This window comes from Hylobates moloch, unplaced genomic scaffold (assembly GCF_009828535.3).
Source record: "Hylobates moloch isolate HMO894 unplaced genomic scaffold, HMol_V3 SCAFFOLD_14, whole genome shotgun sequence".
NCBI classification, from domain to species: Eukaryota; Metazoa; Chordata; class Mammalia; order Primates; family Hylobatidae; genus Hylobates; species Hylobates moloch.
Window position 1 is genome coordinate 88,724,351 of NW_026652289.1, and position 16,525 is coordinate 88,740,875.

Here is a 16,525-nt window from a genome sequence, read left to right on the forward strand (position 1 = left end):
TTTGTCCTGTTCCCTCAGAAGCATGTGATCTTTGTTAGACCCTTATTAGTGGTTCTGCTTTTTGCTCTTTGAAGCATGTGATCTTTGTACCTACTCTCTGTTCTTACAACCCCTCCCCTTTTGAAACCCTTAATAAAAACTTGCTGGTCTGAGACTCAGGCGGGCATCACAGTCCTACCGATAAGTGATGTCACCCCCGGCGGCCCACCTGTAAAATTCCTCTCTTTATACTGTCTCTATTTCTCAGCCGGCTGACACTTATGGATAATAGAAAGAACCTATGTTGAAATATTGGGGGCACGTTCCCCCAATACAGTTTCACTAGAAAATTCTACCAGGCCTTTGTCTCCCACTCCCACCAGAGCTTGGGATTTATCTCTACTGTTCCACGTCCACCACCTCTGGAGCCCCCAGTGACTTTGTCACAGCCTCTGTTGCCCTGTGATCTGCAGGTACTGGGAGACGCATAGCTAAGATGCCAGGACATCCTGAAAGCAGGGAAATGAAACTGTTTACGTTCAGGAATGTGGCCATAGAATTCTCTCTGGAGGAGTGGAAATACTAGAACCTGCTTAGCAGAATTTGTATAGAGATGTGGTTTAAAAGAAGGACAGAAACCTTATCTCTGGGTCTTGATGTCTCTAAGCTAAACCTGGTGACCTTTTTGAAGGAAAGAAAAGAGTGAGGAGACAGTAGCCATACAGCCAGGTGTGATTGTATGCATCTGCTAAGCATCTTAGTGATTTGACTCTCCTGCTTCAGCCCAGCCCACAGATGAGATTGTGACATATTGTTTGACTCTGCACCTTGAAGATGTGACTCTCTTTTCCAGCCTTGGTGCTGCCCACAGGTGGCATTGTGACATATGGCTGGGCCTTTCATCCAAATGATGTGTGATTGTGACATACACCTCTGTCTGGAACCTGAATGACTTGACTTTTCTGCCTGGTCCCAAAAGTCATGTGTCTCTTCTTCAGCCTGCACCCTACCACAGAAGGATTGTGATGCATCACTGCACTCAGCACCTAGATGATGTAACTCTCACCTTTTGCCTGGACCTTGCATATTTAAGGTTGGATTGTGACATATACTTTAGCCCAGCTCAGAGTTGTGATGACGACACTTATACCACAAACCAGCCAACAGGAGAGATGCTGGCATTTGTAGCTAGACTTTTAGAGAAAGGAATAAATTCCTGGGTCTTCTGTAGGCGATGTAACTCTCCTTGCTGGGTCCTGCCTATAGGAAGCATAAGGACCTGTCTGTGTATCCATCACCCAGCTGTTGTGACTCTCCTTTTTTGACTGAAACCTGCCACAAAGGGTGATTGTGACATATCACTGGGCCCAGAACCTATTCTCTGGTGTGTCTTTATTAGCAGTGTGAGAACAGACTAATACAGTAAATTGGTACCAGCAGAGTGGGGCACTGCTGAAAAGATAGCCGAAAATGTGGAAGCGACTTTGGAACCGGGTAACAGGCAGAGGTTGCAACAGTTTGGAGGGCTCAGAATACAGAAGAATGTGGGGAAGTGTGGGACTTCCTATAGACTTGTTGAATGGCTTTGACCAAAATGCTGATAGCGATATGGACAATAAAGTCCAGGCTGAGGTGGTCTCAGAGGGACATGAGGAACTTGCTGGGAACTGGAGCAAAGGTGACTCTTCTTATGTTTTAGCAAAGAGACTGGTGGCATTTTGCCCCTTCCCTAGAGATTTGTGGAACTTTGAACTTGAAAGACATGACTTAGGGTATCTGGAGGAAGAAATTTCTAAGGAGGGCAGGTCTCTGTTGATCCATGGATGGGGATCTCTGTTCCACAGGATGGGGTTTGTAAAGTTGTTAAGAATAAAGCCTACTTTTAAGAGATATCAAGTGAAATTTAGAAGATGGCAAGGGGGTAAAACTGAGTATTATGCTTGGAAATGCTTGGTGATACAGGACAAAAAATAAATACAACACACCCAAATACAGGATGATAGCTTGTGTAACACACAGAGATATTATTTATCAGGTTGCTTATGCCGGTACAGAAGGGGATATGATAGTATGCACAGCATATGCATGTGAACTACGAAAGTATGGTTTGAAGGTTGGCCTGACCAATTACGCTGCAGTGTATTGTACTGGCCTGCAGCCTTCTCAATAGGTTTGGTATGGAAAAGATCTATGAAGGCCAAGTGGAGGTGACTGGCGAGGAATACATTGTGTAAAGCATTGATGGTCAGCCAAGTGCCTTTATCTGCTATTTGGATGCAGGCCTTGCCAGAACTACCAGTGGCAATGAAGTTTTTGGTGCCTTGAAGAGAGCTGTAGATAGAGGCTTGTCTATCCCTCACAGTACCAAATGATTCCCTGGTTATGGTTCTGAAAGCAAAGAATTTAATGCAGAAGTACACCAGAAGCACATCATGGGCCAGAATGTTGCAGATTACATGTGCTACTTAATGGAGGAAGATGAAGATGCTTACCAGAAACAGTTCTTTCAATACAGGAAGAACAGTGTAACTCCAGACATGATAGAGGAGATGTATAAGAAAGCTCATGCTGCTATATGAGAGAATCCCGTCTAGGAGAAGAAGCCCAAGAAAAAAATTAAAAAGAAGTGGAACTGTCCCAAAATGTCCCTTGCTCAAAAGAAATACTGAGTAGCTCGGCCGGGCGCGGTGGCTCACGCTTGTAATCCCAGCACTTTGGGAGGCTGAGGCGGGCGGATCACGAGGTCAGGAGATCGAGACCACAGTAAAACCCCATCTCTACTAAAAATACAAAAAATTAGCCAGGCGTGGTGGCGGGCGCCTGTAGTCCCAGCTACTCGGAGAGGCTGAGGCAGGAGGATGGCGTGAACCCGGGAGGCGGAGCTTGCAGTGAGCCGAGATCGTGCCACTGCACTCCAGCCTGGGTGACAGAGCGAGACTCCGTCTCAAAAAAAAAAAAGAAATATTGAGTAGCTCAAAAGAATGCAAGCTTCCTCAGAGCTCAGAAGTGGGCTTCTGAGAGCTAAACCAAACAATTTTCCATGATGATTTTTCAGATGAAGACCATAAACTTATTGACAGCAAAAAAAAAAAAAATGAAATTTATAAGCAGCAAAGCATTCAAGAGGTGACTTGGGTTCTGTTAAAGGTATTCAGCTTTAAAAAGAAAACAGAGCATAAAAGTTTGGAAAATTTGCAGCCTGACAATGCAATAGAATATAAAATCTCATTTTTTGAGGAGAAATTTAAGCCAGCTGCAGAAATTTGCATAAGTAATGAGGAGTCGAATGTTAATTCCCAAGACAATGGGGAAAATGTGTCCAGGGCATGTCAGAAATCTTCTTGGCAGGCCAGGTGCAGTGGCTCACACCTGTAATCCCAGCACTCTGGGAGGCTGAGGTGGGCAGATTACCACGTCTGGAGATCGAGATCATCCTGGCTAACACGGTGAAACCCCATCTCTACTAAAAATACAAAAAATTAGCCGGGTGTGGTGGTGGGCGCCTGTAGTTCTAGCTACTCAGGAGGCTGAGGCAGGAGAATGGAGTGAACCCGGGAGGCGGAGCTTGCAGTGAGCCGAGACGGCGCCACTATACTCTAGCCTGGGCGACAGAGCAAGACTCTGTCTCAAAAAAGAAAAAAAAAAAAGAAATCTTCTTGGCAGCCCAGCCCATCCCAGGCCCAGAGGCCTAAAAGAAAAATATAGTTTCCTGGGTTGGCCCAGTGCCTCCCTGCTCTGTGCAGCCCAGGGACTTGGTGCCCTGCATTCCAGCCACTCCAGTCATGGTTATATAGTTTCCTGGGTCGGGCCCAGCACCTCCCTGCTCTGTGCAGCCTGGGACTTGATGCCCTGCATTCCAGCAACTCCAGTCATGGCTAAAAGGAGCCAAGGCAGAGCTCAGGCTGTTGCTTCAGACGGTGGAAGCCCCAAGCCTTGGCAGCTTTCACGTGCTGTTGAGCCTGCAGGTGCACGGAAGTCAAGAATTGAGGTTTGGAACCCTCCACCTAGATTTCAAAGAATGTATGGGAACACCAGGATGTCCAGGAGAAGTTTGCTGCAGGGGCGAGGCCCTCATGAAGAACCTCTGCTAGGACAGTGCAGCAGAAAAATGTGGGGTCAGAGCCGCCACACAGAGGAGTCCCTACTGGGGCACTGCCTAGTGGAGGTGTGAGAAGCTCCCAGATCCCAGAATGGTAGATCCACTGACAGCTTGCACCGTGAGCCTGGAAAATCCGCAGACACTCAACACTCAACCAGCCCGTGAAGGCAGTGGGGAGGGAGGCTGTACCCTGCAGAGCCACAGGGACCGAGCTGCCCAAGACCATAGGAACCCACCTCTTGCATCAGCATGACACGGATGTGGGACATGGTGTCAAAGGAGGTCATTTTGGAGCTTTAAGAAATCCTGCTGGATTTTGGACTTGCATGGGGCCTGTAGCCCCTTTGTTTTGGCCAATTTCTCCCATTTGAACCCATCTCCATTTGAACCCATTTGAACCCATGCTTGAAAACATCAAGCATTGTATTTACCCAATGCTTGTACCCCCATTATATCTAGGAAGTAACTAACTTGCTTTTGATTTTACAGGCTCATAGGTGGAAGGGACTTGCCTTGTCTCAGATGAGACATTGGACTGTGTACTTTTGAGTTAATGCTGAAATTAGTTAATACTTTGGGGAACTATTGAAGGCATGATTGGTTTTGCAATGTAAAGACATTAGATTTGGGAGGGGCCGGGGTGAAATGATATGGTTTGGCTGTGTCCTCACCCAAATCTCATCTTGAATTGTAACTCCCACAAGTCATGGGAGGAACATGGTGGGAGGTGATTAAATTATGGGGATGGGACTTTCCTGCACTGTTCTCGTGATAGTGAGTGAATTTCAGAATATCTGATGGTTGTAAAAACAGGAGTTTTCCTGCACAAGCTCTCTCTTTGCCTGCTGCTATCCATGTAAAATGTGACTTGCTTCTCCTCATCTTTTGCCATGATTGTGAGGCCTCCCCAGACACATGGAACTGTAAGTCTATTAAATCTCTGTCTTCCCTGTCTCAGGTATGTCTTTATCAGCAGCGTGAGAACAGACTAATAAAGCCAGTAACTGAATAAAAGGTTGAATTATGGATCATATGGTAGGTAAAATAAATAAAAGTCTGCAAAAAATACTTGGGCTTTATTTGGGCCACATTCTTTATATTGTTGTGACTTCCAGTGTTTTCACCTGAAGGGATATTTATGAACAGAAGGGTTGTTATTATTATTTGTATTTTTTACCTTGCTAAAAATACATATTAATCTCTTAATAAAATTATCCTAGCAAATCTTAAACAACAAAATAAAAATTCTACTGAACATGTAAAGAACTAGCATCAATTCTATATAATCTTTTCCAGAAAATAAAACAGGAAGGAACACTTTCCAACTCATTTTGTGAAGCCAAAATCAGACAAAGCTAGCATAAAGAAAACTACAGATCAATATATCTCATAAACTTAAAAATTCCCAACAAAATGTTAGCAAACTGAATCCATGAATACGTGAAAATAACTATACACCATGACCACAGGGGATTTATTTCAGGTATGCATGGTTGGCTCAATATTTGAAAATTAATCAATGTAATCTAACCATATCAAAAGGCTAAAGAAGAAAAACCATATTATTTTCTTCTGAAGCCTCCAGAAGAAACACAGCCCTCTCTAATAGATTGAGTTTAGATTTCTGACCTCTAAAACTGTAAGAGAATAAATTTGGGTTAAGCCACTCAATTTCTGTTAATTTGTGCAACAATAGGAGATGAACACACATGATAATAGGGACTTTGCTGAAGTGATTGAGGACCCAGAGAAGGGGAAATTATTCTAACCAACAGAGGCGGGCACAATCCAATCACAAGGGCTCTTATGATTATGTTAGAAATTTATGATTAGGTTAGAAATCTTATAATTAGGTTAGAAATGTTAGAAACATTTTACAAATAAGGATTTCCTTTTCTTTCTTGTAAAGCTTCATCCAGCCCCATCATTCACTGATGTACAGAATTCCTTTTCCAGTCCTTGGTTTCTCACTCAGTTCCTTTGACAAGGAGCTTATTCTACAGCGAAGGCAGTGCATCACACCAGAACTCACTGGTCGTACCATGTGCTCCATTACCCAGAAGCAGCTGACTGGATAGAAGAGTGGCCTGCTAAAGCTTCAGAGGTACTATTTGCTGCAATCCAAAAGTCTGCAAAGTTGGGGTGCCACCCTACAGCATGCAGTATGTGCTTAAACAAATTACCAATGAATGTCACTATCTCCGTCACAGCCCACTGGGAAGCATAGGTGTGGGAAACAAAGGAGCGAGATAGGAGCACTCCGTCCCTTATTACTACACCCAGTGACCCACTTCAGGAATTTTTGCCCCCTGTCTTAATAATCTTGAGCTCAGGGGATTTGTAGGTCTTAATATCCAAGGAAACACAACTAATAAAGGTACCATTACCTTTATTACCTGAGGCGGGATAGGCAGTCAAGGCAGTGACCATGTTCTCAGGATGTGGCAACCATGGTGACCGTGCAGTCAACACAGTAAGTCTCAGCATCTGCATTGTAATTGAGCTACTCAAGCAAAGCTATCTTCAGTAGGGACTTTCCCCTCTAGAGAGCATGTGCACTTTGACTTTACCTGCCCTCATTATAATAGCAAAAACATACCCCTGAGTAGAGATTTAAGATGCTAATGAGACATGCAATATATGAACAAGCATGTACAGCTACTGCACACGGGCACCCAGAGGACCACCCAGAACATTCTTACTAGCAACACCTCTCCCACCTCCTTAAAAATAATCATGTAAGACTCCCACAATGGGAGACTCCCTAGTGCTGGTCTTTGTTGTCTCATCCTTATGAGGAGCCCGTCCTGAATTTCTCTCTCTCTCAGGGTGTACTGTCTATTCTGCATCTAACTTTCAAAGTATTCTTTTTCTTTTGCAATACTCTATGCTGCACTTCTTTTGCTACGTGTCTCTTGTTTAAATTCTCTTAAACCAAGAAGACAAGAAACAAGGTATTACAACAAGTGTCAGCATTTCATTGGAAGCTGAGAATCCTCCCTGGCCATGTGAAGCTCCATATGCCTTATGACCATCAAGCAGACAAGGAGAGTCCCTCTACTGTCCAAGATAACTGCTTTCAATTCTCAGAGGGAACTGGGTTGCTGCTTCCTCACACTGGCAAGAACTGGCCGGGAGCTGGGCGTTCACAGGTGTGCCTTCTTGCATTCCAGTAGTCCCAGTTCATGCACACCTTGGCACTCGAGTACAGACACAACACCAAGGTCTCAGATCCTATGAGAATGATGGTTTGGGTCACCTCAGCAGTGGATAAAAACCACATATCTGAAGTGGTGGCAGAGGTCAGGGGAACGTGGCATTAAAGAAGTGAGTTAACTAACAATTCAAACTTCAGAATCAGCTCTGGAAGCCGGGGCTACAGCAGCTCTGTTTTATGGTATTTTGTTGCTTCTCTTCCCCCACTTATTCTCCATTGTCATATATGAACAGCATTGGGATAGCTAACATTTTAAGTTTCAGGTGTTACTGAACCAACATCACCCCCATATCACACAGTAGCTGATGGGATATTGTACAGCTCTTGTTTTGAGGACAAGTGATTTTCTCTTGGACTGGACAAAAGATGTTTTTAAAATCCTAACAGGCACAAGTGGAGGACTGTCTGGGGCTATCGCTCATTGCCCTTTAGGCCTGCCCCTGGTCTTCTCCCCAGCCTTCTCATCAGCCCTGCTGCTGGCAGCTCTCCCATCTTCTGGAATCCAGGTAAGTCTGGCCAATGGGAGACCCTGGCAGGACTTGATGGTGGGAGGAACAAGGTCACTGAATCTCCTGGCTCCTCTGGCCAGGCCACAGGTGATCACAGGCCACTGGAGCTCCCATCTCCCTTTTGCCCCTCAGGCCCATGAGGTCATGGCCTCTTTTCTTCGGGAGTTCAGCACACCCATTCTTTCCCCGAACCTGACCTTTGAGCACATAATCTCTTTCTTTCCTGAGAAAGACCCTACCTAGCAAGGAGGGTGGAAAATAGTCACCACCCAACGCTCAAAGATGTTCCTTACATGACTGTTTCAAGAGGAAAAACATAGACAATAACCTAAATGTCAACAAAAGGGGAAAAGCTGATGATAGCCTATCCACTTACAATGCAACATTGCACAGATTTTTAAATGATGATATAGAAATACATGCACATGTAAGTCCCCAGACGTAGCAGGTCACAACTGTTCAACCCAATAGGGCCCTGCTCACCTGGAGTATCCAGGGCAGCCATGTGAGGCTGGGGACACAAGGCTTCAGTGAGTTGTGCCCAAGGAGCCAGGGGTTTCTGAGGAACAGGGTTGCCCACCCAGAGCCACTGTGACCAGAGGGGTCCTGGCAGGGGGCGGAGGGGGAGAGCACTCAACTCATCTGACCTCTGAAATGTATTCATAAAATGAAAGGATTTGATTAAATAACCTCTAATGTTCCCTCTGATGGCAATTCCATCATCATGCAGTTTCCAGGCTGCGGTCCTGAACTACGGTGTGGAAAGCATGAGAAACCCCACTGATTCCTTCCAGGCACAGAATATCTGCAAATTTTGAAGTCATGAAAAAAAAATGTTGTTGTTTTTTTTTCTATTTTTAACAAAGAAGGACTTCTGGGGAAAATTTAAATACATGAAATGCTTTCTTTTTATGAAGCTTAGATGATTTCCTAACTTTAGGAACACTAAGATGTATCAACGATTTGATTTACTCAACAAATTATTATGCTTGGAATATTATATTTAAGTGGAACTTATTCATACCATAATCATAGACTGACTAATTAAATTTATTTGTGAGTGCTTTTCCTTTTCCCAAATTAAAGTATAAATTGGTAGATTTGAAGAAATCCAGTTCCTGGGTTGTTTCAGTTAATTTAAAAAGAAGTAAAAGACATCGCCAAGCCTATGGTAAATCTTGCACTCCTAAAACGTCTCTCAGCAGGCACTGAATCCCAGGTTCCCAGGACACGCAGGGGCCTCTCCTGGCAGTAACTGTCCATCTCTGGCGAGTCCCACCTCACACAAACAGCTAGTGTGAAGTGCCACCAGAGAAACAGAGGGACTTTGGAGATTTAGGAAAGGCTTTGGGAACTCTTCCTCTGCAGGCTGGGGGCGGGGAGGCCACAGGGAGATGCACCATATGCAGAAACACTACGTGCAGCCGACCTGACCTTTGGGGCGGCTGGCAGGCGCAGAGGACAGAGTCAGAGTGTTCCAGGCACAGTGCATTCCTCCAAGTCATGCTGACTCACACCCGCGTCCCTAGCTGGCACCTGAGCACGTGGGCGCTGGCTGGGCGGCCTGCAGAGCTCACATCCTCCACCCCGACCTCGATCCCCTCGGGAGCACCCACAGGGCACCCGGGTCAGGGAGGCCACGAGGGGCGGTCACCCCGCAAGGAAGGAGGCCAAGGGGAAGGAGAGGAGCCCTCTGCGCCCCTGAGAGAAGCCCCGAGATCCGCGGGGTCCCAGCGCTCCTGCGCCCCCTCTCCCCTGGGCTGCTGTGAGGCTGGAGACAGGCTGCAGTAAACTCCACCTTTGTGTCACCGGCGCCGTGAACCCTCAAAGCAGGTTTTCGGGTAAGTCACAACTGTCTGTCCTCACCCCGTTTCTCACACAGCTGTTATCTTGTGCTCCGAAACCCCAAGCCCGCCACGGTGGTGCTTCCGCAGGCCCACAGCTGCCCTCCTCTCCTGGCACCACCAGCCACCCCTCCTGCTCCAGGACGCCTGTGCAGGGGACCCTGGCTCAGAAAGTGTCGCTTGGGAGATGGAAGTGAAGACTGAAGCAACTTCCAACTCCCACCCACTCACTCTCTAGGAGGCACTTTCTTTTTGTTTTTTTTTTGTTTGTTTGGTTTGGTTTCTTTCGAGACGGAGTCTTGCTCTGTTGCCCCAGAGGCACTTTTATTACTGAGAAGAAAACCCTGGAAAGTCTCAGGCTTCCCCCAGGAGCTTGGAACTCCCCTCGCCCCCTGCTTCCTGCCCTCCATCCCCCAGGAGCGGGTCCCTGCGGCCTAGCGGGAGTGGAGAGAGAGGCTCAGGTCCTTAGTGATGGCTTCAAGGCCTGGGAACCGCAGGTCCTGGTTTTTAAACTCGGGACAAACTGCACTCGCATTACCCTGGCTCACTCTTGTGCTCAGGAATTAATTTTTAATATCTGCATAGCATTTCTTACCTATAAGAATGTGTCTTCTTGTTCTAAAAGAATTTTCTTTTTTTTTTTTTGGTTCTACAGTGTTTTATTTCTGAAAATAAAACAACAAAAAATGATATTTGCAGTGAACAAGACAAAATGTTAACATCTGTTACATATGGATATGTGGGTGTCATACAGTATTCTGTACTTTTGTTTGAAGTATCTTACAATTTAAAAACTTAAAAAGTAAAATAATTTTGCAATCATCTTGAATGGCTGTACAATATCCCATTTTACATGTATTTATGTGTGCATATAACTATATATTGCATAGGATTTATATTATACTTTGATATATTTTCTATATTTCCTATCTGCAATCTGCATAGTACATAGATCATTTTATAGTAGAAGAAATAGAAGCTCAGAATGGTTCAGTGTGAATTTTTACATGAATATTTCATGTGATGGTATTGTATAGTATTGTGAGTCACTTTTCTTTTTTTCTCATTAGAATAACCTGTAGCATAGAAACTCTTCCATATGGAAGAAATTGGTGTTAGCTTTTAATGAGGGGATTTTTTAAAATAGTGCAGTGTGCTGGCTATTTGTCAAGAAAACATTACATTTAACATGATGCCTGCAGATAAGTTTAAACTTTCTCCTTTCCCTTTATTCAGCTTCCTGTGAATCCAAGTCATAGCTCTGGTTCTCATTTCCTTTCGCCTCTGAACCTTTGTGGAGATGCCGTCCTGCCAGAGCAGCAACAAGGGAAGCCAGTCCACAGTGCATTGTTCAGCTCCCTCACTCGCTCCAAAATCCACCCGACCCAGCCCAGGAGGACCAGAGCAGGGCCCACTGCAGCAGATTCCGGTGGACGGGGCAGAAGTGAGCAGTGCTGTTGGCTGGGAGCGCTGGGGGACAGAGAGAGACTCCCGACCATGCTGGGGCCTAAGAGAACCAGAAGAGATGCGCAGATGAGCTTTGGAGGACGGAGGAATGGCACACTGCAGTGTGGGGTGCATCCTTGGCCCAGACACAGGGCAATTTCAGGGAACTCTACTAGGGAGGTGCAGGGGTGGCTGAGAATGGCAGCCCCAGAGAAGAAGATGGAGCCCAGTCCTACCTGGGCCGGCTCAGTGGGTGGGCTGGAGACACCAGCTGACACATGGAGCAGCTGCTCAGCTCCTCACTGATCATGGGGCTTGGTTAAGTGTATAAAGTTCCTTCTACTGCCAACAGTCTATCCTCCCCAACTCCTGGGAATACTCCAGCACAAACTGGGGAACACCAAGTTGCAAAGTAACAAGGACAAGGCCAGGAATCCTAGGCAACAGCTCTTCATATTCCCAGCACCTCCACCTCCTCAAGCCTGCCTGGGTAGGCCTCTGAAATCTCCACGGACCTGGCCTGTGGCCACCACAGCACAGTTTGTTTATTAACATACAGTGGTTCCCTTTTAGAAATTGGGAACACGGGGCTGGGCATGGTGGTTCATGCCTGTAATCCCAGCACTTTGGGAGGCCAAGGCGGGCGGATCACCTGAGGTCAGGAGTTCGAGACCAGACTGGCCAACATGGCAAAACCCTGTCTCTACTAAAATTACAAACATTAGCCGGGCGTGGTGGTGGGTGCCTGTAATCCCAACTACTCGGGAAGCTGAGGCAGGAGAATTGCTTGAACCCAGGAGGCAGAGGTTGCAGTGAGCCGAGATCGCACTTCTGCACTCCAGCCTGAGCAACAGAATGAGACTCCATCTCAAAAAAAAAAAAAAAAAAAAAATTTCAACGTGGATAGCTGAGGACAATGGCAGTGGTATAACTGCTTCTATCCCAAAATTTCCTCCCAAAAGACAGAAAAAAACAAGAAAAGAAAGTAAAATCTACACAAAGCCATGCGTTCCACATAATGTGAAGGTAGAGAACCCCCAAAGTGTAAAATATCTGAACTGAAAAGTGAAAATACCACCAAAACCCCAGCTGCTCTCTCACTGCTGTCCCAGCCACAAAGCTTTACAGCAAATGGACAGAAAGCCCTAAGGGAAGTCAGAGGGGGTGCTGAGGTGATCAGAAGGTCCACCAGAAGGGGCCAGGGGGAACTGGGCCCTGGGAGGTGCTGTGAAAGGAGCAGGAGCACAGAAAAGGCCCATCTGGGGGCATGCAGCCTTGGGAAGGAAAGAGCAAAGAGGAAGGGAAAGCTCCTTTGGGCAACCAAGTGGTCAAGTGGAAAAGAAAAGGAGGTAAAAGCGGAGTTCTGCAAGACAGGAGTCGGAGGACTGTGCTCTGCCCACGGAAGAGCGCCAGGAATCCTACGAAACACAAGCAAGCCCAACAGCATTAAATGAACAAGAGAAAAATGAAGTCACACCTACAGAGCCAGTGCAAACGCTATCAGGAGCGGAAATGTCACACATATCAGTTGAGGAAAATCCCCTCTGAAAATAACCGTGAAGCATGTAGAAGAAAACTACAAGCCCACGCTTCAAGATGAATTCGCCATGCTCAAGCCTCAAGCAAGCATTAAAAATACAAACCCACCTTAAATCAGAGATTTGAAAACAGAAATGGGCAAATAACAGGGAGAAATAAAAAGTTGATTGAACTCAAGGACGACGTAACCAAGTTTCCTCAGAAATAAGGGGTTGTTTAATGGGTACAAAAAATAGAGTTAGTTAGAAGTAATAAGTTGTAGTGTTTGATAGCACGATAAGGCCACTATAATTAACAATAACTTATTGTATATTTTAAAATAACTGGAAGAAAGGACTTGGAATGTTCCCAAAACAAGTAACAATAAATGTTTGAGGTTATGGATATCCTAATTACCCTGATTTCATCATTACACATTGTATTATTGTATCAAAATATCACGTCTCCCATAAATATGCAACAACTATTATGTACTCAGAGAAATCACTTTACAAAAGAAATGAGAAATAAAAGATGCCCAAAAGACAATAGACAAAAATGAAAATATAACAAGGGTCACTAAATAAAGATATCAAAGCAAGTGAGAGAATAAAAATGAATAAGTAAATAGATAAATTAAAAGGGCAGAGATAGTAGTGGAAATGGAATCCGGGCAATGAAGGAATAACATGTTTATTGGAGTCTCTTAGGGAAAAAATCAAATAGTAGAGTGAAGCTAATATTTAAAACTAAAATCTCTGTTATATGCTCTAGTAAAACTATAAGATTTCAAGGAAGAAGATAAAAATCATCAAGGCCACAGGCAAAATAATCAGACTGACATTAGGTCTTCCAAAATCAACATATAAACAAAACGACAATGGAGCAGCATTTTAAAAAATAAGTCAACGAAAAAAAAAGTGTAACAAAGGATTCCAATCCAGCCAACTTACAAAGAACAGTTTATTTGGCTCATGGTTCTGCAGCCTCTGAAAGTAAAGGCAGACACCAATATCCACTCAGCTTCTGGTGAGGGCCTCAGGCTGCTCCCACTTGTTGGGGAAGGCAAAGGGGACCCAGGGCATGCTGAGATCACGTGGCAAAAGAGGAAGCAAGAGAGTGGGAGGCCCCAGGCTCTTTTAACAACCAGCTCTCACAAGGACTAATAGAGTGAGAACTCATTACCACAAAGATGGCACCATGCCATTCAGAAGGGATCCACACCATGACCCAGACACCTCCCATCAGGCCCCACCTCCAACACTGAGATCAAATTTCAACATAAGGTTTGAAGGGGACAAATATCCAAACCATAGCAATTAGTAACTTCCGTAAAGTAGAAATATTTTGAAATACAAAAACCTCTTTGCTGCCAATGCAACCAAGCTAGAAAATTACTAAGAAAAACGAAAAACAGAAAGGTCCTTCTGCGAGGAAAGTTAAAAATGTTCTATTGAAACAATTCTTGTGGGAAATAGAGACAGAAATTACAATTTTTAAAAAATGATGAAAACACTACATATCAAAATTTAATGGATGCATTTAAAGCAGTAATCAGAGGAAAATCATTGCACTAAACACATTTAATAACAACACCAAAAAAAGATTAAATATCCAATTCTAAAAACTAGAAAAAAACAAAGTCCACCAAATAAAGGAAGGAGATAATGAAGTTAAAGCAGAAATTAATGACATAGAGAATATAAAAACAGTATATTAATTAACCAACTCCCAGTTGTTGTTTTGAAAAAAATTAACAAGATGGACAAACCACAATCTAATTTGATTAAGGGGAAAAGGGGGAGAAAGCACAAATATTCAAAATAAGAAAGAACAACATGGAAATAATCATTGAAACAGAAGTAAAATTTAAGTCATAAATGACTAATTTGGAAACTTCTGTGAAAATAAATTTTAAATCCTAGGTGAAATGGATAGTTCCCTAGAGAAATACAGATTGCCATTATTGACCCCATCTGATTTAGAAAGCTTAAACAGACCTATTTCCAAAGAAATAAAAAGTTATTGAAGAAATAACTAGCCCACTCCCAAGAAAGAGCCAGGCCAAGACAGTCTCACAGGGGAATTGTACCAAGCCCTCAAAAACCAGATAGTCACAATTATCTATAAATTATTTCAGATTATTGAAAAGAAGGTAAATTTTCCTAACTCCCTTTATGAAGCAAATGTGACAATGATACCTAAACCAGGTAAAGACTCATTAAAAAAAAAAGAGTACTACAGAAAAGTATTACTTATGAATATCATGAATTACTAATAAATATCAATGCCAAGTAGAAAATGAAATATTAGCAAAAAGACCACATTAAGAAAATAATAAATCATAAAAAAGATAATTCATTCCAGAATTCAAGGTTGGTTCAATATTAGGAAATTCATTAGTACCATACACTCTATTAATAGATCTAAGTGAAAAATAATATGATGATTTCCATAAATACTGGGGGGAAAAAATCTTTGTCAAATTTCAACACCCATTCTTGCTTAAAACACTCAAGAAAGTAGGAGTTGGTGGATACTTTGTTAATGTGATAAAAAAAAATTATATTAGGTATATATATCTAATCCTAAAGCCAGTATCATATTTAATAGGGAAATACTAAAGGCATTTCCACTATGATCAGTGTGTCAGAATCTCCAAGACCATCCTCACACTTGGAGATTTTCTAGAAGAATTCTGCGAGTCAGCATGCAGTTGCACACCTGACTACCATTCATTACAGCCATGAAGTAAGGACACACAGCCACATCATAAGGGGAAAAGACGAATGTGGAGTCCACGTGAGTACAGATCCATGTGAGGCTTCCTTCTCGCTCTTCCTCCCACCGGGGTGCTCACAGAGTGCCCCAGCAATGAAAATGTAGCAACATGAGTGTTATGTTCCTGCCCAGATAAGCCCATTAGAGACTCATGTTTTTATTGGGGTCTGACACATAATCATCCTCTGCCTAACATATATCAAAATTCCAGACTCCCAGAAAGAAAACAGGTGTTTAGCATAAATCAAATTGCTTATATAAACAGTCTAGGCACAGTAAACTGTCCTTATCAGTTAGATAATGGTGGGAATACTTCTGAAATTTGAGTTCCCAGATGCCAGCCAACGACTAACCTGGCAAGTAGACCTTTCTAAGCATGGCAGTCATAGGCCTGCTGTGTTTACCCTTTATTTCTGCTACTATTTAACATTAGACAGGGATATCAACTAAGGATAAATTAACTTACAAAAACCAATGGCCTCTATATACACACACAAAAAAAAACAGTAGAGAACTTACTGCCAAAGAAAACCACATGCATAATATCAACAAAGATTAAATATTTTACAATACATTTAACAAAAAATGTGCAAAATATTATACAACACAATTTTAAAACATTCCTGAAAGACACAGAAGTAGACTTGATAAAATACAAAGACACATCCTGTTCTCAGATTAAATTAGTTAACAATATACAGATGACAGCTATTGCCACATTACTGTATGAATTCAATGTAATCTTGATCAAAAATGTCAGCAAGCTATTTCATAATTGAGTTACACAAGTTGATACTAATGTTCGCAAGAAAAAAGAAATGTGTAAGAATATCCCAAAAAGCACTGAAAAAGAAAAACTAAAAAGGGGACATAACTAGCCCTACCAAACATTAAAACATATTATAAAGCCTCAAACAATTTGATGCTGGTCCATTAACAGACAAATAGACATGTAATATAATAGGAAGTTCAGAAATAGGACCAAGGGCATATGAAAAGTTAATGTAGGATAAAATTGACATCTCAAATCACTGGAGTACAAGTGTCCTCTTTAATAAATGGTACTGGGACAACCGGGTAGTCATTTGGAAAAATAAAATAAAATTAGATTCCATATTTCACACTATATGCA

The 16,525-nt window shown here is 43.2% G+C and overlaps 1 protein-coding gene and 1 pseudogene across 1 annotated transcript in view; one reads left to right on the forward strand and one right to left on the reverse strand.

The window, feature by feature from the left end:
- Positions 1 to 16,525, reverse strand: part of OCA2 (OCA2 melanosomal transmembrane protein) — a 339,630-nt gene that overhangs the window by 146,856 nt on the left and 176,249 nt on the right. The gene's annotated exons all lie outside the window — the stretch shown is intronic.
- LOC116481687 (large ribosomal subunit protein uL18-like) lies at positions 1,816 to 3,004 on the forward strand (annotated as a pseudogene).